This window comes from Protopterus annectens, chromosome 6.part0 (assembly GCF_019279795.1).
Source record: "Protopterus annectens isolate FY-2018-M chromosome 6.part0, PAN1.0, whole genome shotgun sequence".
Taxonomy (NCBI): domain Eukaryota; kingdom Metazoa; phylum Chordata; order Ceratodontiformes; family Protopteridae; genus Protopterus; species Protopterus annectens.
The window spans coordinates 708,555,607-708,580,808 of record NC_056737.1 but is presented as its reverse complement, the minus strand read 5'-3'; the positions used below and the strand labels follow the sequence as shown (position 1 = coordinate 708,580,808).

The 25,202-nt window shown below is 40.3% G+C and overlaps 1 non-coding gene across 1 annotated transcript; it reads right to left on the bottom strand.

Annotated features, from left to right (window-relative positions):
- Positions 1-6,203: 6,203 nt before the first annotated feature.
- On the bottom strand, positions 6,204-6,311 carry LOC122805107. Its single transcript, XR_006365316.1, has one exon. It is a non-coding gene; the product is annotated as a U6 spliceosomal RNA (small nuclear RNA).
- Positions 6,312-25,202: the final 18,891 nt, after the last annotated feature.

The following is a 25,202-nucleotide window of genomic DNA, read 5'->3' as shown; positions in this document are numbered from 1 at the left end:
CATTGTTCTGCTCTTAAAATACCCATATTATCTTGCTCTGACTCGCCATAGTCTTTCCTCCATCTCTTGGAATAAGTATTAACTTTATTGCCTCAAAATAATATAACAGTGTAGTAGAGTTTTCTCTTTTTGTTACATTCAGAGCCTGTGGTCACTACATTCATTTCTGACCTCTATACTACAGAAGCTCTGTCACAAGACTGAACTCCTAAATGTTTTCACTGAGAACTTTGTCATTGTGCAAGGAAAGCAATTTTAACATGAAGATTCTTGCTGTGTATTAACTTTAACTAGTCAAATATGTGACTGCCCTGTGCTGGAAAGTGGCTATGTTAATTTCCCCCTTGTGCTCTTAGAACCACTTACTAAGTTGGCCACGGTTCTTTCTCCTGACCAATAGACTCCACTATATATGCCAATTTCTTAGTCTCTCTAGTTTCCTGATTTTTGCATTCAGTAAATGAAAGAAAACCTGTTCTATGTTGTGCTTTCTTGTTATTTTGTACTGGTTATAAACTGATTGCTGTCTGTAATAATTACTTGAGGGTGGGAAACCCACTATGCTCCCATACCCTACCCCAAATTCCTACCCACCCCTCTTAGTCAACCATTATACTTCCCACATACACATTTCACTCGTGACATCCATTCCCTAACCATCGCCAAACAACCTTACTACTATCATACAGACACTTCTGTTTATATTTTCCTATTTCCTAACTTCCATCTAACATTTAGCATAATTCCTGACAACTTTTTTCATCTTATATCCCAACAGTACCTATTATTCTCCATTTCAACTTATACTTTCCTCAAATAAACCCTCACATCTTCCTATCTTAACTACATCCTCATACCGTGTTCTTTCACAGCCCTCTATTTCTTACATTTCAGAAATGTAAGAGAAGATACCAGGGCAACCTAACTCCTTTCCTTCATGGAAAATAATTCCTTGCTACCTGTCTTCTACCAGATTTCAGACTCCACCACCACTAAATATCCTACAGCCCTGCAACTTCTTTTTGATTCCTACTTCCTAACTACCTGCTATCAATAAAATGCAGATTATTTTACATAATCATGTTACTCCTCAGCTTATTGTTTACTCTTCTTCTCCTTCTGAGCTATCTCTCATCCTACCATGACTCAATAATAGCTTTCAACATCTCTCCAACTCTGTCTCAACCACCTATCCATATTTCCTCCTTAAACCCCACACATTGCACCAAACCTATTTAATGATGCCCCTTACCTTTAACTCAAATATAGACTGATTAACTCCATTTCAACTCAAATCAAAGTAAAATTAAGTGGAAAAATAATCTGAAAAAAAAAATAAAAAAAGATAAAAAAACAAGAATCACTAATACACCAATATACAATAATATTCATAACAGGAGGCATTTACCCTAATCCTGGCTTCATCTATCACAACCAATATCAGGACAATTATCTTCCACATAGTACTCTAACCCCACAAAGATCATCCACCTAATACCAGTAATGTAACTGTTGTCCATATAAATACTGGAAGCATAAGAAATAAAACTACTGAACTACATGACTGAATTACCCAACACAAGCCTGATATTCTTGCTATAACTGAAACTTGGCTTAAACCCAGCAAAAAATGACTCCAAATTACACCTTCCAGCTATAGTATCATCCATAAAGGTTATATAAAGAGGAAAGGTGGTGGCATATCTTTAATATTTCTCAACACCTACCACATTTCTCTTTACAACAAATCAATATCAAAATTCAAATCAACAAATTTTCTTATTACTTTTTTGAAAATAAACAAATATAAATAAATATTAACTCCCTCCCTCCTGGTGATAGTACAGCTACACCGAAAAATATGGGTATCCATAACAATTCCACAAGAAAATACTTCTAGATAATGTCAATATCAATTTGTTGGACACAACCTCTAACTCCTCTACATCTAGCATGAACGTATATGGTTTCTCATAACTAATTAATAGCACACACATCATAGACAGACATCAAATTTGTTATTAAACTAGATCTTGGTAAATTCACCACCACAGGTACAATGCCAGATTCTCTCTGTGACCGTCTCCCAGTCTATACATACAGACATCTCTCACATCCACTTACACAGCATATTTATAAAACAACACACAACCTGTCCAGGTTTAACCCAGAAATATTCATTACTACACTATCATCTATTAATTGGAACATGCTAAAAATCCTTTCCTTAGATGATGCTGTAAAGGAATTCATTACAACTTTCCTAAATGTCCTAAATAGCCTTGTGCCTCCTATAATTAAGATACTAAAAACAAAACATGTCATTTAGCTATCCAAAAAGAATAGAATGCTAATGCAGGATAGCGAAAAAATGTGGAAAGAATCTCAAAAATATAAAAATGCCACAATAATTTGAAAACTTCAGAATGTGGTCCAACTAAACAAAAAACAAATAAATCAAGACAAAAAACTGTACAATAACAACTTTCAGAAGAACAGGAAACACATCCGTAAAAAATTCAGGCCAACCATTAAAGAACTCTTACCCTGGACAACAATTCGACCCTAATCCCTCTCCAAATAACTCACTACTTTAAACTGCAATAAATGCAACTCTTATTTCATATATGGCATAGTGTCCCTAAGCAAAGATTTCCCAACATCCAATCCCAACCTTGTCCAGCCACCACATATCACCATATATACTTTTACCTTCAAACATGTCTACATCTTATTTAAAACTACTCATAAGCAAACTGAAACAATGCTCTGCATCATCTGATGACCTTCCAAATGAGTATCTTGAAATTGCAGCTGATAGCATTGCCTATCTTTTCTCAATCCTTATAAACAGGTCAACCCAGGAATCCTATGTTCCCTCTCTCTTGAAAATAAATCACACATTATCCCTCTATGCAAAGGAGGAAATTCAGCAGACATTACTAACTTTAGAACTTTAGGAATCTTGTCTCCCCTCTCCAAAATATTTAAAAATGTATTCAGAAAAAATTTCTTAACTATCTCCTGCAAGGAAGAACTCCTATCTCCCACTCAACATGGCTTCCCATAATACTAACAACACTGCACTTGTAACCTTTATAGATACTGCCAATAACGCTGGAGATAATGTCAAACTAGTCTCCTCCTTATTATTAGAATTGTTTAAAACCTTCAACACTGTTTGTCACAACAGACTTCTACTTCAAATGTCTTAACTAGGTCTACCTCAGCCCACCCTTCCATGGTTCAAAATCTACCTGCCCATTCGGTGTCAGTTAGTAATACTACACTCTGTCCCCTCTCCATACTTCCCAGTGTGCCCCAAGGCTATATCTTTTGTCCAATCCTCTTTAACATTCTCACTAGCACCCTTCATACATCCACACAACAGGCCTCCATTATACAATACACAGATAACCTGCCACTGAGACATGGCTTTGAAACTCACAACTCATGCTTTACCCTCTTCAAAAAAACTACTTCTTTTTTTCCTAAAATCCCTATTTCATGAAAAATTAAAATTTAAAATCCTCTCTTTTAATAATGCAAAATAGAGCCCAAAAGTTTCTCACCAATGCAAGTAAAAATACATTTCCCAAATCTTACCTCCTCCCGTCACTACTTTAGTGTACTCCCATCCTTACTAACACCCAGGTACCACAAAAGTCAAAACTTGAATAAAGCTATAATAAAGTCACTGCATTTGCAGCAAATGCTGTTTTTAGAACTCACCTAGCACTAAAAGCCTAAATTGGTTAGAACTACCCCATCAACTAACATGTACACAGCTTCTAACCACCTATAACACTATCCAGCATCCATCTGCTTGTACAACATTCTACACAACTATGTTCCCAATTGGTCATTATGATCCAATGACTAAAAACTCCTGTCTGTCCACAAACTTATCAAATCCACTGGGCACGGTCTGCACTCATACCATGTTGCTAAGGCCTAGAACTCCTTACTTGTATCCATCAGGTCAATACCCTCCCTCCAGTTATTTAAAAATCTTCGGAAAGACTTCCTGACAAAAATCTGGCTCTGCTCTTGTTCATCCCAAGGATACACTATATCCCTAAACATGAACAAGTACCTGTGCATATCTAACACCTATTTATTCTCCCTTCTTCATTCACTTTGTTACTTTAATCAGTTTCTTTCCCCTGACTCTTTTTAAATAAGCCATAACCCTGTTTTTTATCTCCTTTCATATTGCAATTCATGTTTGCATTACACTATCTTACCTTTAATTTCTCCATAAACTGGTTAAAATTTCATAAACTATTAAATCGTTGTGAAATAAGTAATATCTATTCTTAACCAATATTTTCACATTATATCTAATTTGGTATAATTATTTAAACTGTAGATGCTTTTTGTATTATTTTTGAAAATTGTAAAATAATTGTTCTTTAAACCTTGTGATAATACTTTGAAGCTTTTCTCCCTAGGCCTCTGCTTAAAATGGGGACCTACCCAGCTGGACTTCACGGTAATCAAATGCCAATAAATAAAATAAATAAAACCTCCTTCTATATCTTCCCACTGTATTTTATAAGCCAATGTTTTCAAATACATAGAAAATAAAAGTGGCTATAGATGCTCTCTCTAATCTTATTTTTTTAGTTAATACCCCCACCTTAATAGAAGTGGTTATACAGTCTATTCTGAAGTATTACTTTATTTCTGGTTAACTTGCATTTTTGCCAACGTAATCTTTTTTCCATAACTGCAAGTGCAAAACACTGTTGCAGCCATCTGGATACTTTGTTAATATAACAGATATATTTGCATGAATTAATACAGCACGGTTCTTACAGGACTTAAACTATAACTTATTCAGTTCAATTTGTTTAGGCATTCTGAGCTTTTAGCATGGCAGGTTTCTGGGCTTCAGGCTGTTGTGCATGTCAGTTCTTCAACATTCTGAAAAATTGTCATATACTGACACTGCAGTTCTTTTTCATCATAAGCTAACCATTACATTGCCTGAATGCCATGGAATCTGATCCATCACATGTTTATATTAATCTAAATATTACCAAAATTATTTTAGTAGAAACAAACAACTTTAAGTGGCTTAAAATGTACAACATATGCTCATAGCACTACTGACAGTTTTATCTTCATAATGAAACAGTTCACGATACCAAGCAGATTTTATAAATGATGTAGCTTATAAAGTATTCATTTTGCAAATATTATTGGATATCTCTAAAGCCCTTCTTGGTTACATAAAGTATCAGCAGTCATTATTTTTCATAATAATTGGGCCTATGTTATAATTCCATGCAGTTTTTTGTAAGTTGATTTTTTTCTGAAATAATAACAAAAAATATATTAATATTGGATATTTTCTTAACTGCACATACATACACATGAATATCTCCAAGGCTGGCACAGTGTGCCAGTTATCCTTGCTGTCTGAAAGCTCTTTGTTTTCTTGTCTGGTTCACCACTGGGGTGCTTTCTGCATGGACTCTGTATGTCCTCCCTGTGGCCATGTGGGTCATCAGGTGTTTTGGTTTTCTTCCACATCCAAAAAACATGCATTAGGTGAATTGATGATACTCTAAATTGCCTGCAGGTATATGAGTGATGGGCCATTGTGTTTATGTGTGTCCTGCAATGAACTGGCATCTCACTGATGATTAGTTTTCTGCCTTATATCAGTTGCTTGCCAGGATTGCTCCAGTTCTACTAAAATATTGAACAGGATAAAGTAGGTATCAGAGAATGAAATAATGGTTGAACAACTTACCTCCACAACTTCACGTTACAAATGAAGCATCAGTCAGTTTTTATCATCTTAATGTAACTTTTCACATGATGTCATACAATACTGGATAAGTTGCTTCCATTTTGGAAAATTAACACAAATATGGAAATTTGAGCATGTTCATGACTAAATATAAAACAGTTATTTTAATCTTATGAACTGCTGTATGTATAGGCTGAGTGTTATTTTCACTGACTGCATGTTTAATATCTGTTTGCATTTACTGGAAAAGAATAAACATTTGTTGGAGGAGTACAGCAGTCTTTGGGGCCAAAGGGGTAGTAGCTTAAATATGTTAAATAGGTTCATAGGTTCATAGATTAGTACTAGGCTAACTACCCTCGTGGGCCATTTCAAGCCTAGCCAATTACCCCATGTGAGAATCAAACCCTGCACCTTGTGTTTGTAAGGTAAACACCTTAACCATTATGCCATCTTCCCACCCCCTTGTCATACCTTGTGCAGGGGCCATGCTAATCTTCTCTGTATCGTTCCAATTTTAGTATATGTGCTGCCAAATGAAGTTTACAGGGATAAAATAGTTAAATAAATCAACAACTTCCTGCTATTAAGTGATAACCTGGCAAAATTTGAGGCCTCTACAAACCCTGAGAACACTGTTGCCTATGCTGAACTGTTCAAAGAATAGGATCATAGGATCATAGGAGACTACTAAGCTACTGACCCAGAGGTCATTTTAAGCCTAGCTGTTTCAACCCAATGTAATACCATAGAGGTACTAGTCAATACCTAAGATTGCATTTAGTGATGACTGACCATGTCCAGAAGGGTTGAGGGTGCTATCCCTGGTAAGAACTTTCAGTGCCCCATTCACTCATCAGGGTTCCTCTTAGACAGTGTCATAGAGGTGCTCTATTTCACATGAATTGGTAGCCTGCTCCAAAGATGTGGCAGTTGCTGGGAGATAAATCTGCTCCTCCAGCATGTCCTATTTAAGTCGCAGGTCATATTTATGTCCCTGGAATGTGTGGCCTTAGACCCATTTGATTTACGGATATAGGTTCATAGGTTCATAGGTAGGTACTAGGCTATCTGCCCGAGGGCATTTTTAAGCCTAGCCAGAGTGTGTCGGCTTTCGCTGCCCCATTGATTAATTAACTGAGCCTCTGTCAAGCAGAGCCAATGAAGTGATCCCAGGGGTGTATTTTCTGTTACCCATCCACTCGTCAAGGCTTCTCTTGAAGAGTGTTAGTGAGGGGCTCTGCCTAATATAGTTAGGTATTTTGTTCCAAAGCATGGGGAGTCTCTGTGACATGAATCTATCCCTCCAGCATGTTCTATTTATTGTTGTGGCGAGGATTAGCTCACTAGAGCACGTGACTCGCAGTGACTTGGATTTCTTTAGGTGGAGCATGTCCATCAATTCTGAGTTGGACATGGCTTTGTAAGTCAGGAAGAGATCACCTTTGAGTAAGCGATATGCCACTGAGTACAGCTGGAGTTTTTTCAGTCGGGCTGCATAGGATATATGTTTGAGGCCTGTAATCCTCTTGGTGAGGTGCTTTTGTAGTCTTTCCAGCTGTTGGAAGTGTCTTGTGAGGTACATCCCAAATGGGGCATTGTACTCTATGATGGGTCTGATGAGTGACGAGTAGTGGGGCACTATAACCTCTTTATTTCTAGATATGAACCCCTTAGTAATTAGATGGGCCACATAGAAGGATTTCCTAACTACTTTGGCAATATGATTGTCAAAGGAGAGATTACTATCTACCTGGGTCCCCAGATCTCTTATTACCTCTTCTGTATTAAGGGGGCTGCCACCTATGTGGTAATTCGTGGGTGTTTTGTTTTCCCAAATGGGATGACTATGCATTTTTTGGCATTTAGCTTGAGGCCATGACTTTGACACCAGGTGTCTGTCTCAGTAAGGCCTTTTTGAAGGATGCCCGTGTCAGCCGCAGAGTCAGTTATGGCTCCCAGTTTGCAGTCATTGGCAAACTTGGTTAGCCATAGTCCTGTGTTTGCCTGTACTTCTGAAAAATACATGCCGAACAGTAGGGTCCTAGAACCGAGCCTTGCGGGACACCACTTGTGACTGGTTTAGAGTCGGACCTGGAGCCCGCTATTCTTACTGTGTGAGTTCTGTCTGTAAGCCAGTTGGCAACCCATCTTGTGACATAGGGGTTTATGTTCAGGCTGGTGAGTTTTTCTATAATACCCGAGTGAGGAATGGTGTCAAACGCCTTGGCAAGATCAAGGTAGACTGTTTGAACCACCTTTCCCTTGTCTATGGCCTTGGTGACTGTCTCGAAGAAGTCAACCAGGTTTAGTAGGCATGATCTGCCCTTAACAAAGCTGAAGTGTGCCGGGTCAAGTGTTTGGAGGTTCCCAATGTCTTTGTTAATGAGTTCCATGATGATGTGCTCCATAGCCTTGCAGACCAGGCTAGTCAGGCTTATGGGGCGATAGTTACCAGGGTCAGTTGTGGCCCCTCCTTTGTGGAGCGGAATAATCGTTGCTGTGCACCATTCTATGGGCACGTAGCCTGTGGAGAGGCTGAGGTTGAACAGTGTGTTTAGGAGGGGGGTTAGTTTGTTCTGTATTTCATGCAAGACGCAGCCTGGGACACCATCTGGCCCCAATGATGCTGTGTTTTTGGCTTTTGAAAGGGCTGTTTTCACCTGTGCTTCTGTGATTTCCGCGACACTACACTTTTCCGGTATTGTTGTGGGCCCTTTTGAAGGTGAGAGGGAGGTGAAGTTTGCACTGAATCTATCTGCCAGGATGTTGGCAATATCAGTAGGCTCAGTCTATTTTGTGCTATTTTGCACTAGCTCAGAGCATATCTGCGAGTTGCCACTTAGATTCTTGACATAGCTAAAGAAGGCTTTGTGGTTATTTTTCAAATCCTTGGCTATTTTTCTTTCAAAGTTAGCCTTGTCTGATTTTATGATGGACCTTAGTTTCTTACTGATACTGATTAGGGAGGACTTTCCTTCTTGGGATTTGATTTTTTTGAACTAGTTTCCTCCTTCTGTTGTATAACCTGTTTATGGCAAGGGTCCACCAGACTGGTTTCCTTCTCTTAGGGGAGTGAGTCTTGGTCTTGCTAGGGATGGCACGATCCATGCATCCTTGTAGGTGCTCATAGAGTGCAATTGTAAAGGATTCTGCATCTTGGGCAGTGTTATCCTTTAGCATGGGGGCTGTGAAACTTACCACCTCTGCCTTAAGTAAGGTGAAGTTTGCTTTAGAAAAGTTTTTCACTGTGGTTTCCTTGGTTGGGGGTGGTGGTGGGGTGTGAACATCCAGGGTGATTAGTTTATGGTCTGATCTAACCAGTGACGGGTTGACCTCTGGTACGGAACACCTGTCGCCCATGTTGGTGATGACCCGGTCCAATATGTTGTGGCCTCTAGTAAGGGAGTTTACCAGTTGATCCAGGGCATTTGAGTTGATAAATTCCAGGAAGCGCTGAGCCTGGAAGTTTGTACTCAAGTAGTTTTCCCGGTTAATGATAGGGTAATTGAAATCACCCAATATTAGGGTGTTCGGTAGGACCTTTATGTTTTCCAGTGTCTCCAGAAAGGCGGAGTTGTGGTCCTGGGTCATGGAGGGTGATCTGTAGCAGGCCACAATTTGCATTGCAGATTTGCCCGATGTTAGTTACACATGGATGATCTCAGAGGTATCATGCTGCACCACTAACCTGGAGGTGTGAGTATCCTTGATGAATATGGATACACCCCCTCCTTTTGTGTTTCGGTCCATGTTCTGTGGCAAAAATATATGGTATGAGTTGTAGCCCAGTAGTGCTGGAGTGCTCTCTGGAGCCTTGAACCAGGTTTCAGTTACTGCACAGATGTCGACGTTATCCATACTTAGGAGTGCTTCGAGCGCATTCATTTTGAGATTAAAACTCCTGGCATTGAGTAGTATAGCCCTCATTTTTTTACTTGTGCTGTTTACAGTGGTGGGTTTGAGTTTTGAGCCTTCCCTAAAAAAGGCACTATGGGGGCAGCAAGAGCCTTGGCCAGTATTCGAAAGCCAAGGGGTGACAGGTGCAAGCCATCTCTTACAAAGAAACGTGGCTTGTCGAGCATGTCATCCCAGGCTGACAGGCACTGGATCCCCTTTGAATGACACCAGAAGCTTAGCCAATTGTTAAAACCGATAATTTTTTCTTTATACTGAGGTATCATTCTTGGTGAGGGCAGGATGCTACTCAGGGTCATACCCGCCTGGGCTACATGATCAGAGAGCTCTTCCATGTCTCTTTTCATGTAGTTCATGGAGGTACGTCTCAGGTCATTCACACCAACATGAACAATGGTAGAGTCATATTTGTACTTGTTCTGGAGTGACTTGAGTGCTTGTGTTATGTGGCGGATTCTGGCTCCCGATAGGCAGCTAACAGTAACCTTCTCCTTGTCCAGCCTAGTGAGTGGGGCGTCAGTGTGCCTGACTATTGAGTCGCGTATTACTAGTGTGTTAGGTATGTTATTTCGCCTTAAGGGCTGTGATTGTGCGGCACATTGATTTTGTGTTTTATGTGTTGTCTGGTTTGTGACGGGAGGTGCAGGTTTTGTGGGTGTTGGCTTTGGAGCTCTCTGATGCTTTTGCAGGTTTTCATTTAGAACCTCCGAGTATGATTTAGTGTATTTATTTGTATTTTTTGCCAGTGCTGGTTTAGTAGGTCTATGTGAGGCTGAAGGTGTGGCGCAAGTGTTAACCTTCTCCTCATGACTGTCTGTTCCAGTCTTGGGTGGAGAGACCTTAGCCTCCAGTTTGGCTATATAATTGCATCTCTCGCATATGTTAGTGTTTGTGGTAGGAGGAGAGGGCTGTCTGTGTACATGAGGCAGTTGTAACATTGCCTCAGGATACCCAGATTCACCAGCTGGACTGGAGAGTACACCTGAAATTGCCTTTTGGTCATGCCTGAATAGTAGGGTGAGCTGCTTAGTTGCTTGAGTGGTGAGGGGTGGATAAAGAGCCTTGCCCTGCTGGGTAGTCAAGTGTCGGGGTGTATTAGTGCTTGCTATTAGGTCTGAACAAGTGCTGGACTGTAGGAGACTTTTTGAGTGCTTAGGTTGAGAGTTAGACTAGTTTCAAGTGAAAAACTGAAGAGGAGACTTAGTGGAGCCGGGAATAGGTTAACCTAGCTAACCAGTGCTGCCCGGCGCACAAAACCGTGCAAACGCAGTTTTTAAACTAGTAACTTCTGGGCTGGAACCACTCCTCCAGGGACAGATGGCTACTCAAAGTTCCCCTCTCTCACAGGTGAACTGAGAAACTTCCCTCTATCCAAGTAAGGTATGGGCAACTCAGAAACATGTAACACAGCCCTGAATTCAGCACTAGCCTGAAAACTGGACTATACTAGCTTAGAAAGGCAGGAAACAAGAACATTTTTTTTTTTTTAAAGATAAGGCAAAAACAGTAAAATGTACACTTAAAACAGCTTTAAACGACTACAAGTGATCAGAAAAGGCTATCATACTTTAGTGTGTAGCCTACAACAGTTAAACAATTTATTTAAACAAAAAACAACTTTTTAAAAGTGCAGGCAGTCAAATAAGCACAATATGTGAAAATAATCAAGCTTTTAAATCACAACAAGTGCTGGAAAAATCAGCATTTAGGCGGAAAACAGTTAAGTACAGCAAGAAAATACAGAAAACTGATACTCAATCACTCCAAAGTCTCTCTTTTAAGCTAGAAGGCTTGTATCATATGCAGTAAGTTCATGAGGTTTGGGTCTTGGGTTGCTCTGTAGACCAGGCATAGGTGTCCTCTAAGAAGTCTATATGATATGGAGTATAATGACACAGATTTTAGTCGGTCCATGTAAGCACATGCTGGAGGCCCATGATCTTCTTTGTTAGAAACCTCTGAGGTCTCTCTAATTGCTGTAGGTGCTTAGTACAGCATATTCAATGGGATGTTATACTCAATTATGGCCGAGATAACTGCCAAGTATAGGGGGTTATAACTTCTTTTGCTCTCAAGACAATAACTTTACTAATAAAGTGAGCTACATAGAAAGATTTCCTTGCAATGGTAGACATGTGGTGGTCGAAGATAAGTTTGCGGTCAACCTGTGATCCCAGGTCCCTTACCACTTCATGAGTACTTAGAGTATTGTTATTGATTTGATAGTGTGAAGGGACATTGTTTGTGCCAAAGCGAATAATGATGCATTTCTTTGCATTCAGTCTGAGACAGTGACTAATGCACCAGTTGTTGGTCTATGTGAGCCCATCCTGCAGTATACTGATATAATTTGGGGATTCAATGATTACACCTAGTTTGCAGTTGTCTGCAAACTTGGTCAGCCACAACCCTTTACTTTTGACCTGAACTGCTAACAAGTATATACCAAACAGTAGGGGCCCAGCACTGACATCTCTGGCACCCCACTGGTAACAGGTCTGCTGGTTGATGTGGAGTCACCCACTTTGATAGTGTGTGTCTGGTTTGTAAGCCAGTTGGCAACCCATCTTACAAAGAAGGGGTTAACATTCAGTTTATTAAGTTTATCAGTAATGCCTGAATGTGGGATTGTGTCGAAAACTTTTGCCAAGTCAAGGTATGCTGTGTGCACAGATTTGCCTTCATCAATGGCCTTGGTCACTCTTTCAAAGAAATCCACCAGATTTAACAGGCAGGATCTGCCTTTCATGAAGGTGAATTTGGTAGGCTCCAGGGCTTGAAGGTCACCTATGTCTTTATTTATGAGGTCCACAATGATACGTTCCATGGCCTTACAGATGAGGCTGGTCAGGCTTCTGGGTCTGTAATTCCCTGGGTCTGTTGCTAGACAATCTTTGTGGTGGGAAATAACTGTAGTTGTTCTCCATTCCGCAGGAACGAAGCCCATGGTTAGGCTATGATTGAAAAGGGTACTTAGTGGTGCTGCTAGTTCATGTTGTAGCCTGTTTAGAATACAGCCTGGGATGTCATCTGATCCCATAGAGGCTGTGTTCTTTGCCTTGGACAGGGCTTTGAGGACCTGCTCTTCAGATATGTAAGGTATATGTGTGTGTGTGTGTGTGTGTGTGTGTGTGTGTGTGTGTGTGTGTGTGTGTGTGTGTGTGTGTGTGTGTGTGTGTGTGTGTGTGTGTGTGTGTGTGTGTGTGTGTGTGTGTGTGTGTGTGGGGGTTTGGGGAGGGTTTGTTGTAAGTTAGGAGCCGATAAGGGAGTGAAATTTTCACCAAACCCATCTGATAGCAGGTTCGCTGTCTCTGTGGGTTTAGTGTATGTGATACCGTTGGCCACCAGTTTTGCACATGCTTGGGTCTTACCCTTTAGGTTACATACATAACTGTACAAGGCCTTATGGTTATCCTTGGCTGTACTTACTAGGTTTCTCTCAAAGGAGCTCTAGGAGGATTTGACAATTTTGTCTTATTTGCCTGTTAAGGTTGAGGAGGGTGCTTTTCCATTGTTGGGTCCTTGTCTTTGCTTTCTTGGACAGCAACTTGTTGCATTTATTGTAGAGTTTGTTGATGCTGGAAGTCCACCATGGCAGCTTGATTTTACTTGGGGCCCTGACTTTGATTCTATCTGGTACAGCCAAGTTTATACACTTATGCAAGTGATTTTAGAGGGCTTTAGTGTAAACTTCAGCAAAGTTACAATTTCAGCTTGGGGTGGGGCTTGGAATGCATTTATACCTTCATCTAGGAGGGTATAGTTTGCCTTGGTGAAGTTTTTTAGTCTGATTTCACCCTTTGTTAGATTTGGTGTTAGTGTCAGTTCGAAAGTGACTGATTTGTGGTCAGTTTTAAATAATGAGGGTGCAACAGTTGCAGCGGTGCACCTGTTTGAGATGTTGGTGAGGACCAGATCTAGAATGTTTGTTCCTCTTTTCAGGGTATGGACAATTTTCTCTAGGGCATTTGAATTCACAAAGTAATGTACTTTTGTGCTAGCGAGTTTGGGCTAGAGTAGGTTTCCCAGTTGATGGTGGGATAATTGAAACCCCCATAACCAGTGTTTTTGGTAAAATTTGGATTGTCTTCAGTTTGGTTAAGTAGGCTTCATGGATGTCGTGACCCATGGAGGGGAATCTATAACTGACTAGGACTGGTCAAAGGCTGAATTGCTGTCTATGTGTGTCCCCAAGTCCCTGACTACTGGATCAGCTCTAAGGGGTGTGTTGTCAATATGGTAGTTACCAGGGGTGGATGGCTTCCAGAAGGATACTGTTTTACATTTCCTGGCATTTAGTTTTAGTCCGTGGTTCTAACACAAGGTATTTGTGTGTGTCAGGACTTCATCTGCTTGGTGACATTTTTATAGGCACGATCAGTGTTCCTTTTGTAAGAGCACAGTATTACATGTGCAATCCTATTTTCAGGAACAGATATTAGATATAATTAAGTGCTCTCTAAGTAATCACCACAGATTAATAATGAATACCGGTTACCAAACTATCACATATCACATATTACTCAATATGCAACCCTGACAAGCATTTTTCAGTGACTAGTAAATCTAAAGACATGAAGCACAACAGAAAAGCACACCATTGGCATGATGACTGAACTGTAAAATGTGGCAGTTTATTAAGTTGCATTTCCAGAAATGGGTATCAGAGAGGACCAAGGGTTAGCTTAGCTACCTCACAGCTTTTGCTGCCATTTGGTTCCTGTTAGAACATGTTCTCAGTGGAATTTGGATGTCCACCCAAGTCAAGGAAAGTGCTATTTTGGCTACCTTTAAGGCTAGCCTTGATGACTGGATGGGTAGACACAAATTTATACCAGGGTTATTATGCATGTCCCTGATGGAATTGGGAGGTGAGCACTTTAAATTTCTTATAAAGGATGGCAAGAACTTTTAAGTGTGTCATAATAAAGGTGCATATGGCTAGGCATCTTATGGTCCTTTCATTATTTGCCTAATATTGTTCCTATATTCCCTCTGTATATTTATTTTTCTACTGCATCCTGAAGACATATCATTTGGTGAACTGGAGATAATCTAAACCGCCTATACGTGTGTGTGTGTGTTTGTCTGTGCACATGTGTGTGTGTGTGTGTGTGTGTGTGTGTGTGTGTGTGTGTGTGTGTGTGTGTGTGTGTTTGTGTGCACATGTGTGTGTGTGTGTGTGTGTGTGTGTGTGTGTGTGTGTGTGTGTGTGTGTGTGTGAGAGAGAGACAGAGAGATAGAGAGACAGAGTGAGACTTGACCTGCATATGTGTAAACAATCGCTGCATTTAAATTTGTGCACAGAAATTCAAATTCGATTTAATCCTTTGTCAGAATTCATGGCCCCAAGATGCAGATGTTAATTTCCAGTCTGACATTTAGAACAAATCTGTTTAAGACATAATTAAGGTGTTTTGTTCAAAGTGACAAAACAAAGAAAGTAGAATGAATGACATATGATCAGTCAGACTGAAATGTCTTCTTGAAATGTGACAGCTACTGTTCATTATGCATATACAGCTTGTGTCTTAATATTATAGCAATAACCCACGCCTGGGTGTGGGTAATGCTAAATTTACCCACGGTTGGCGTGGTTTGGTCCCGAGGGCGAAGCCCGAGGGACCAAACAAAGCCAACCGTGGTAAATTTAGCATTACCCACACCCAGAAGTGGTTATTATTATATGACATTATTTAAGAAAAGAAACTATTACTTTTCTTAAATAATGGCATAGTATAATGCCTGTTTACTGCCCTTCCGCAGATGTCTGGCATCCGCGGCAGTTCTGATGTACTGCGCGCCTGCGCAGTACATCAGAGTTTTGAGTGGCAAATACGGAGAAAGCAAGATCTCCGTTGCTTTTTAGTGTCTCGCTATGTTAAATGAGTTTAACATAGCGCGACAGTTTTAAAATAAGCAACGGACATCTCCGTTGCTTATTTTAAAACTGTCTCGCTATGTTAAACTCATTTAACATAGCGAGACACTAAAAAGCAACGGAGATCTTGCTTTCTCCGTTGCTTTTAACACTCGCTATGTTAAATGGGTTTAACATAGCGAGACAGTTTAAAATAAGCAACGGAGATCTCCGTTGCTTATTTTAAAGCTGTCTCGCTATGTTAAACTCATTTAACATAGCGAGACAGTGTTTAAAAAAAACGAGTTATACTAATGGTAAAAAGTCCGAGCGACCGGACCTTTTTCCATTAGTATAACTCGATTTACAACGGGCACGCTGGCCAATCAGCGTGCACGTTTTGGGGGGATCATGGTATAATACTCAATAATGCATGTAGTCTTCAAAATCATCAAGAGCAATGTTATCTTACATCTAAGCAATATCATGCTTAGCCTTACAAATGCTAGATGAGTAGAAAATGCATGTCTGTGTACCATTATCTGCTATTTTACAGAAATTTATCAAATAATAAAACATGTCAAGAGGTATATGTATCTCTCCCCAGCCTCCTTGCTTATTCTACCCAGACCTATATGATCTGTTCTTTCCTTTCACTTTGGATGTAGGGCATGTAAGTGCATAAAAAGATAGAGATACCTAGTCAAATGCATTTTCAAAATGATAAAACATTTTTTTAATATTTTTCTAGGGAAAATCCTGCTCAACCATCCTGCGCATGGGCACAACACCTTGTCCTCTCTACTATAATCAGTTCAGTGGCTGCTGTACTTCATTGAAGGAAGATTCTCCCTACCACCACCATGGTGACTTTTAGCAAATACGCCATTATCTCATATATTAGCCTCACTCAAATGTCTGCCAAAACCAGACCTAAATATACACGTTTATTTACTTATTTCCTTTCATTGATTCTATATTGAACTTCTGTGAGAAGCCATTTCTTCTTTATAGTTTCTAATTACACTCTGGTCTGCTGCTAAAAATGGGATAAATGCAGCTTGTTGGGCTAGTCTTAGTTGCAGGAAATCGGTTAACAAATGAAACTGTCAAAAAGTGCTTACTAAATATGTTTATGATGGTAAAGGAAATATGAAATTGTATTGGTCTATCTTCCACCATACAACGTCTCAGAAAGTATGGACACTAATGTGACCCGTATGTGCATCAGCATTTCTAAACATTGATGGAACCATTTCTGTCAGCAATACCATTTACTATCCATGTCTCTTATCCACTAATGAAAACAGTCTTCTACAAATTTGAATAAAAATGACACTGGGCAGTTTTAGAACTTTAAGACTGCTAAAATCCTGGACTCACAGATGTACCACTGTATGAGTGACAATATAAACATACACACTTTTGTTTTCCTATTATCAGTAATCTGACAGCTAGATTCAATAAAGCCTACATGGTAGTGCACCTTTTTGGATTCAGTAAGTGGCTCTACACGGTGTGTAGAGCCACACACAGTCATGCAAACAAGGTAAACATCATGGCATGCAAATTACAGCATAAGCAACTGAATTGTATGCTAATCAACCAATCCAAGACGGAGGAGCCATGTAACAAGCTATAAAGCAAACATGCAGACTCAGTGTTGTTTTTTCCTGCAAATTCCAAAACTTATTGGAGTACAGCCACGGAAAGGAGTCGACACAAAAACAATGTTAGGGGCTGCTGTTGCTTAAATTCATTTGTATGTGTAACAGGGTGAAGTCTAAGTTGCTGCTGCTGCTAATAGGCCAGGGCCAAGAAGGAGAAGAGTTTTCAGACCCCGTGTAACTTAGTACAACCTACATGATGTGGAAATTGTAGAGCACTACAGGGTGTATAGAGATACACTACAGGAACTCTGCAACCTCTGTCATCCTCAACTCAGATCCAGGACAACCGAGGGAACTTATCCCAGTGGAGGCAAAGTAATGTGTAGCACTTAGAATCTTAGCTACAGGTACCTTTCAGAGACCAATGGGGGACATGCTGGGGGTGTCAGAGACATCAGCATTCAGGATCCTCCATCAATTTCTGAATGATGTGCTCCAACATGCTAGTGACCACATATATTTTCCCCATATGCCTGAGGATAGGGCCAGAAATATGCAGGAGTTCTACACTGTAGTACACTACTCTGAAGTACTGGGTGCCACGGATTGTACACATATAGAAATTAAGGCACCACCCAGGGAATAGAGAAGGCTCTACATTAATAGAAAGGGCTTTCACTCTATTAATGGCAAGTTGTGTGTAATGCCAAGGAAATCATCCTGAATGTGTGTGCTGTCAACTCTGACAGTTACCACAACTCATGTATCTAGTGCATCTCCCAAATGTATCAGATATTCACTGGGGGGATATCCCGCAGGTTCATTTACTGGGGGATGCAGGTTATGCACTGGAACAGTGGCTGATGACACCCATCTGAAATGCACACACCCACTGAAGAACACTATAATGAGGCACAAGCTCAAACTAGAAAAATTATAGAGCATGTGTTTTGGCTACTGAAGTCACGGTTCCAGTCTCTAGATACATCTGGGGAGCCCTGCATACAATCCATGGATGTGTAGTGAAATATTCACAGTATGTGCCATGCTGCACAACATCATCCTGAGAAAACAGCTTCAGCAGGATCAACAAGGGAAAGGAGCACACATCCCACCACCAATGGCAAGGTCACTACAGCCACATGCAAGTGAGGAGTCAGAGGGGGATGAAGCAGCTGCTGTGGGTTTAGGCAGACATAGGCATGCTCAATATCCCCTCACATTGGCTAAGATACGACACATATCACACTCACTTGCCACCTAAGGGCCTAAAACCTTCCTCCTATCCATATACATATAGTAACATTGGTGCCAGGCAACTATCACAAGCTTTATCTCTCCATGTATTGGCTGTGTACTGCTTGCATCAAACAGAGTCAGCCCTAAACTAAAACTGTTGCAACTGCTGGATTTACAAGGTAAGTGTTGAACCTGGAATGTATTGTGTAATAATATGAATGACTGGCATATTCTTGCATTTTGATATTTGGTATTGTAAGTAAGTAAAAGGTGGGAGATTTGTACAGAAATTACCTTGACATGTGACAGCAGAGACTTACTTGACAGCCTTAGGCATCAAAGCTTCACACAATCATACCTCTCAAAAGTAGTGATGGTCACTGCATGCCCTCAGTTTAGCACCATACATTTGTACTGGAAAATCATTAAAGAGAGAAGTTATTGCAGTTTCAGACTTCACAACTGTCACAGGATCATTCACAATAAAGTGGGAAAAGTTTGATGCTATCAACTGTCTGACTTTCCAAGACCAATATAAGTTAAAGGTACAATTACAAGTTCAACATCACAAGTGCAGATATACAAAACACTTAGTCAGTTATGCACTCTGAGCATCAGGCACAAAGCATATGTATCCCTGAATCCAAAAGATACAAAACAGGGATATGGCACAGTTATCATATGTTGGGGGGGGGGGAGCCTAGGCTGACACAAAAGGTTGGTGAGTGTGTGTAAGTAAGAAAGAGAATCAAGCAGACATTTGGATAAAGCAACAAATGGCCAGTAAGACAAAATGAGTTTTAAGCTGCACAGCTGAACCATGTAGCTGTTGTAAGTGTGTCTGTAGGGGCCCTATTGGTGAAATTGGTGTGTGAATGTCTGCATGAACACAGCCAGTCTCTGTGCTAGCTCTACATCTTGGTATGTCAGACAGGTGTGAGCCATGCATGGTAGAGGTGGAAGTTCATCTTTGTTGTCCCCAACTATGAGAACTGGCTCTGCCAGGAGTTGCACTGGTATGTCCGCACCCACAGTCAGATGCACTGCTGGTAACTGAACATGACTGATGTCTGTTGCATGAGCTCCCCTCATGAGTACACCCAGGACCATGACCGCATGGCCTGCCACGTCTGGGTGTGGACAGCTCATCCACTGACAGAGCAGTGGAAGTACTGCCACTATGGGAGTATGATCGGACATGGCCACATTGGCTAACAGCAGATGATGTGGTTGACTTATGGCCATAAAGATGCCTGCCCCCTCCCAGCAGATGTTCCATCACAGACACCACTCATTCCAATATGTCATTCATCTGATTCACTGAATTGGCAACATGCTGGAGGTAGTCATGCATATCAGCCTGTGCCACATCTACAAACCTAAGCATTTCTATGGAGCACCTATGGGAAGGTGGCTGTGCCTCCATGATGGCCCTAAACTACATTGAGTGGAAAGGGAAGAGACACCTGAATCAGGTGAAGGAGGAACATCAAGCCTCCTCTGACCACCCCTAACAATCCTCTTGTATGATGTCTGCAGTCTCACTCACACTTTGGCTATGACCAGAGTCAACAGGTACTGAAACCACAGTAATCACACTTCCCTGATTGATTGTCTCACCCTTCACCTGTCCAATATCTATGGAATCACTGGAATAGGTAGGCGTAGGCCTACTGGCTGTGTTCAATGGAATTTCAGAGTATGTCAACTTTAGTGTCAGATTCAACCTCTGCACCCCTGACTGCGCCTTTGTTGGGTACCATCATCATCAGAGTCTGCTGATACTCTGACATTGGGTGGTTAGAAGTCCCACACTTCCACTGTCAGGATAACCTGTTATAATAAGCAACAAACACAGGACACAGGAACAATTAATACCTACACTACTATAGTCCAGTATGATAAAATAACAATGCTGCCACTATTAGACAGTGCAGCAATGCATACAGTAGTCCTGATATCAACATCACACACTAAAATATTTATTTGAATTGCTCATCAGTACTGACATAAAAATGTTTGACTTGCCATGTGCAAATGATGGTATCCTGTGTATGCCAGATGGTCATGGAAGAAGTTAAGCAAAAGGTAAGGACAATATCATCACAATTAACAATAACACAGGGGGTCCATTAACTATACATTCAACAGGAACTTGGATGACAATTCCACCCCAAGCCCATGTGTAATCAATCAGAATTTGTTGCTAACTGTAGTAATCTTCAATCTCCCCCCCAAAAGAAAATTCTTGTGAATCAGAACTAATGTATTGATTCTTGTGAAACAGAACTAATGTATTGATTTAAATTGTTTTACTATACAACAGTATTTAACAATTGAGATACAAAAGCCTACCTGGAAGCTGCTTCTGGGACATACTTGCTGTCCTTGAACCAGTAGCACCAATGTCAAGGACATGCTCTTCTGCACTTTCCTGGGAGCTGTTTGGATCCTTGACAGTAGGCAGGAACTCTTAATTTGCTATTAGTAATGGCTGTGTAGCAGCCTCCCCTGTACCCATCTGATCATGACCCACTGCAGCTGCTCTCCTCTGTGCAGATGAGATCATGTCATTGCTTTATGGTGCATCTGGTCATATGTCCTGCTGTGGCCACCCACTGCATTAATGTCTGTGATGATGTGCTGCCAAATCTGCATTCTGCCTGACATATCTCCATGTCACCTTTCAAGCAGGAAGGTACCGTGTCACCCAAAAGCTTCAACAATGACCTGATTTTCAGGTTCAGTAAAGGGTTATTTTTGAAGATTGAGATGCCTAGGTGGCATAGTCTTAGGTGTCCTAAAAGACAAGAGAATGATAATATGCATAAGTATCACACAACTACAAAATAACTGTTTCCAGATAAAACAGAAAAGGTATTTCAGTGTTACCCACTGGAGAAAAATAAAACAGTCTACAGAACTGAAATACAAACAACAGGATAGATGGAAAAAAAAGGAGAGTAACAATAGCAATATATCATTGTTTGTGCCATAACAGAAATGCAACTTTGTATCCCGCCCCCAAAAGAACAGGCAAATGAGACATTGAACCATTTTTGAAATGCTAAAAGTGCTATTAAATGAACTGTCCTTGAAACATGTTTACAGATTTAACACAGAACATTCCATGTTAAGGCATTCACAATCATGTATACCTGTGAAATGCCATAAAACATGCCCACACATCAGTACACTTCTAAGAAGTGCATACAGATAAAAGTATAAAAGCCTTTGCTAATCAAAATATATATAAAACAATTAAACATATGTTTCTTAATTGCATTTCAGCATATGTAATACATAGCTGACAAAATGCAAGCATACTTTCTTAAGTTCAGTAATCCTCTGTGTAGATATATCTCAAAATAATAGCCTCTTTTTTGTGTTCTCCACATAAACATGTCTCATCACTTTCAGTTTCCCTAGCTACATGGTTACCTTTTTATGGTGTAGATTCAGGGCTGTCAGGATGGTAAAGATGCAAATGAGGTGTGAACTCAATAGAATTGCTGAATCCCAAATACTTGGCTCCATGTAACTGATATAAACATAGTGCAGACACTCCCTCTGTGTTTGTTTTTAATGGATTGCAACTGTGAATGATCACTGGTAGGGAGAAGGAAAACACAGCAGCAATGCAGACTGCCCTACATCCAGTGGGTGTGACAGGTTAGACTTACAAAGTGTTAGATGTAATTTGTCAAGGTTGGAAATGTAAGCAAGCAGAACACAATTCAAAGGTTTTGTTCATTAACATCCAACCTCCCCTTCACTTGTTGGCAACTGCATATTACATTATTGCCATTTAATATCCTCACACATTTTAAGGACAATGATATGGAATGGCTTACAGACTGCATGTCTCAGATTACTGGTCATACAAAAGAAGAATGACCAACAAATGCAGAGAGGTAAGACAGAGCTGCATATTTGCAAGCAATACTCTTAACTGGTTGTGTTATCACTTAGTGCAATATATCCAAAAAATAGTAAATGTACAAATAACAGTTGTATGGTTTTATATTACTGTAGATGATGTTGTAGTTGGTTGTGTGCAGAATGATTTCAGTTCCTTGCTGCAAAGCTGTTTGTGTGGCAAAGAGGGATGAGGCACCCTTACTGTGTTCTTATGGTTCATTGGAACCAGAGTTCAAATCCAGACCTATGGCGAAATATTTTATGTGTACTAACAAACTTTTTGTAATGTTTATTTCATAGATTGCTTTATTTCATTTGAACTACATTTCCCTTTTATTTATGTTTCAGTTCCCTGCTGAAAAGCTGTCTGTGTGGTAAAGAGGGATAAGGCACCCTTACTGTGTTCTGATTGTTCAGTGGAGTGAGAGTTCAAATCCAAGCCTATGTAGAAATGTGTCATGTGTAGTAACATTTTGTAGTGTGTATGTCATAGATTGCTTTTCCTCATTTCAAATACCTTTCCCTTGTTTTTCTTTTTCTTCTTTTTTTTTGGGGGGGGGGCTTGTCTGGACGATGTGCAGCTTAGCGCAAACATAGGAAATGGAGGAAAGGAATGTCAGGATGGCTGTGCTTATCTTGTTTGAGTGAAGTGTGGCAGCATGCAAACTAGACTAGTTGCCCACCCAGGAACCAGAAAGAGCACCTGCAGAACACATGCAAACAGGGTATCTGTAAAAGGGCAAAAGTCAAAAACAATACATTGTTTCAATTTCTGTATTTCATCGCACAACTGCGCTTAGCAACATTGTGCGGCAGATAGCAGGGTTTCCCAGCAGCTGCAGCCATCGAACACCTGCAGACAGGACTCAGACAGCCAATAACTGAAACCAAATACATTCAATTCATTCTATTGGGCACTATGCAAACATGCTAAGTGGTGTTGAGTGGTGGTTAACACAGAGACCCTATTAGGGAATGTTATGTAATTAGTCCTGTGGCAGCAGGTGTAAGTGTAGGGCTGGAGTACAGATGGTCCTGGGTTTTAGTACAGGGCATGCACCCTTTTTTTACTGTTGTGACAGTGCAGTTTATAGCAATGAACTGAAAAATAGACAAGTGTTACTTCAACATTCTTGTGACAACAGGTATAAGTGTCAGGCTGCCATACACCTAGTCCTGGGTTCTAATACAGGATATTCCATACACTTTTACTGTTGTTCCACTTCCCATTATATTCACTCTTGCTTATAACACTTTAGGTACTGGAGCTGATATGAAGAACAGCATATGTATGAGGAATGTGACACCATTATTGCATTTCCAGATGTATGGCTGGGGGTATACTGTCTACTATCTTTCTATAAGTATAATTCTGCTATCTGGACTTGCTTGGCCTTCACAATTACCTAAGATACATACACAACTGGATCTATATCCATTAACCTTGCCAGGTCACACACATACATGTATAACAACTCAAACTGTTGCCTGTATTTATGTATGATTCCTGACTACGTCTGAACAGCACTTCTTCTGTGGCAAAGATGGAAAATCAACACGGTGGAAGAACATGTTTTGTCTCTTATGCCAAGGTTTGAATCCCACAATGTAGAAATCAATTTTATCAGTGTATAAAGGCAAAAATAAATGTGTCAGGTCATTACATTTATGCCTTCAGTGCATGTCTGCAAACCTAACTCACCTAAGAGTTACCTTCCAATTTCAAATATATATTTCCAGGCTAAATCAGCAGATATCCCTCAAACTAAGGCCAAGTGTCAGATTAACCTTCCAATTTCAATTATTTAATTCCTCCATGCTTGGTACTGCTGTGCTTAACATTGTGCAAACAAGGTTGGCATCATTGTGTTTGCTCACTAGCAGTAAATGTGATAACTGGAATTAGTGGGGAACCATCAGTTTTCATTGCTTTAGTTCAGTTGGCAGACATGGATAGCATTGGAGAGGAAGGTGCCAAGTTTAGGGCACAGAAGTGGGGTGTCCAGTAGTCCAGGATATTTATTGTACTCCTGGTAAAGTACCACAACCAAAGGCTTCTGCGGGGGGGACTATCAGGCTCCCAGTACAAGTCTGAGATATGGAATAGTTTGGCTAAGGCTATATTCAGTGCCACTGGTATCCCACACACTGAAGAGCAATGTAGGCATCATTTCAATGACCTACTCAATAGAAAAGGGGATACTCTCAACCAGTGGCTGTATGGGTTTAAGACTGCAGACACCCCACAGCTGTGTAAGCATGACAATAAGAAAATAATTTTAAGAATTGGAAAGCTAAATGTTGGCAAGGCTGGTATGCATAATGCTCTTATGTTGTTTTCGGCTCTTTCCCTAACCCCCAATGAATGTGAGTTCAATCGACTGGCTCATGTTGCTCGACTGGGGAGAATGAGGGAAGCAAGTGGTATGCATGCACCAGAAGAGAAGTGTTATTGTAGCTTTAAAAGTTAAACATAGCTTTTTTGGTCTTTGATACAGTTGCATCAAATTGAACATGCATATACCAACTGTAAAAGCAAGAATGCATGCATTAGTCTGTAGCACAAACCAATTAGAAGAGTCCAATATTAGACTGTAGTTAGAGGTTGTGGGTTTAAATACCATAATTCCCAACTATACAATACTGTTATTTCTTCAATAATATTTACATTAAATTAAAAACTCTATACCACTGGCATATATCCCTGCTGTAAAGTGTAATTTGTATAATTGAAAATACGTATGTGCAATATATGCACATTTCAAGGACTACTTTCAGTAATCTGTAATCTAGTGTGTATGTGTTATACTTCAGATAAAATAGTTGTATAATTGTGTTAATGCATTGTCTGTTACATATGATGGTGCTAATTTTATCTCTTTTTTTTTCT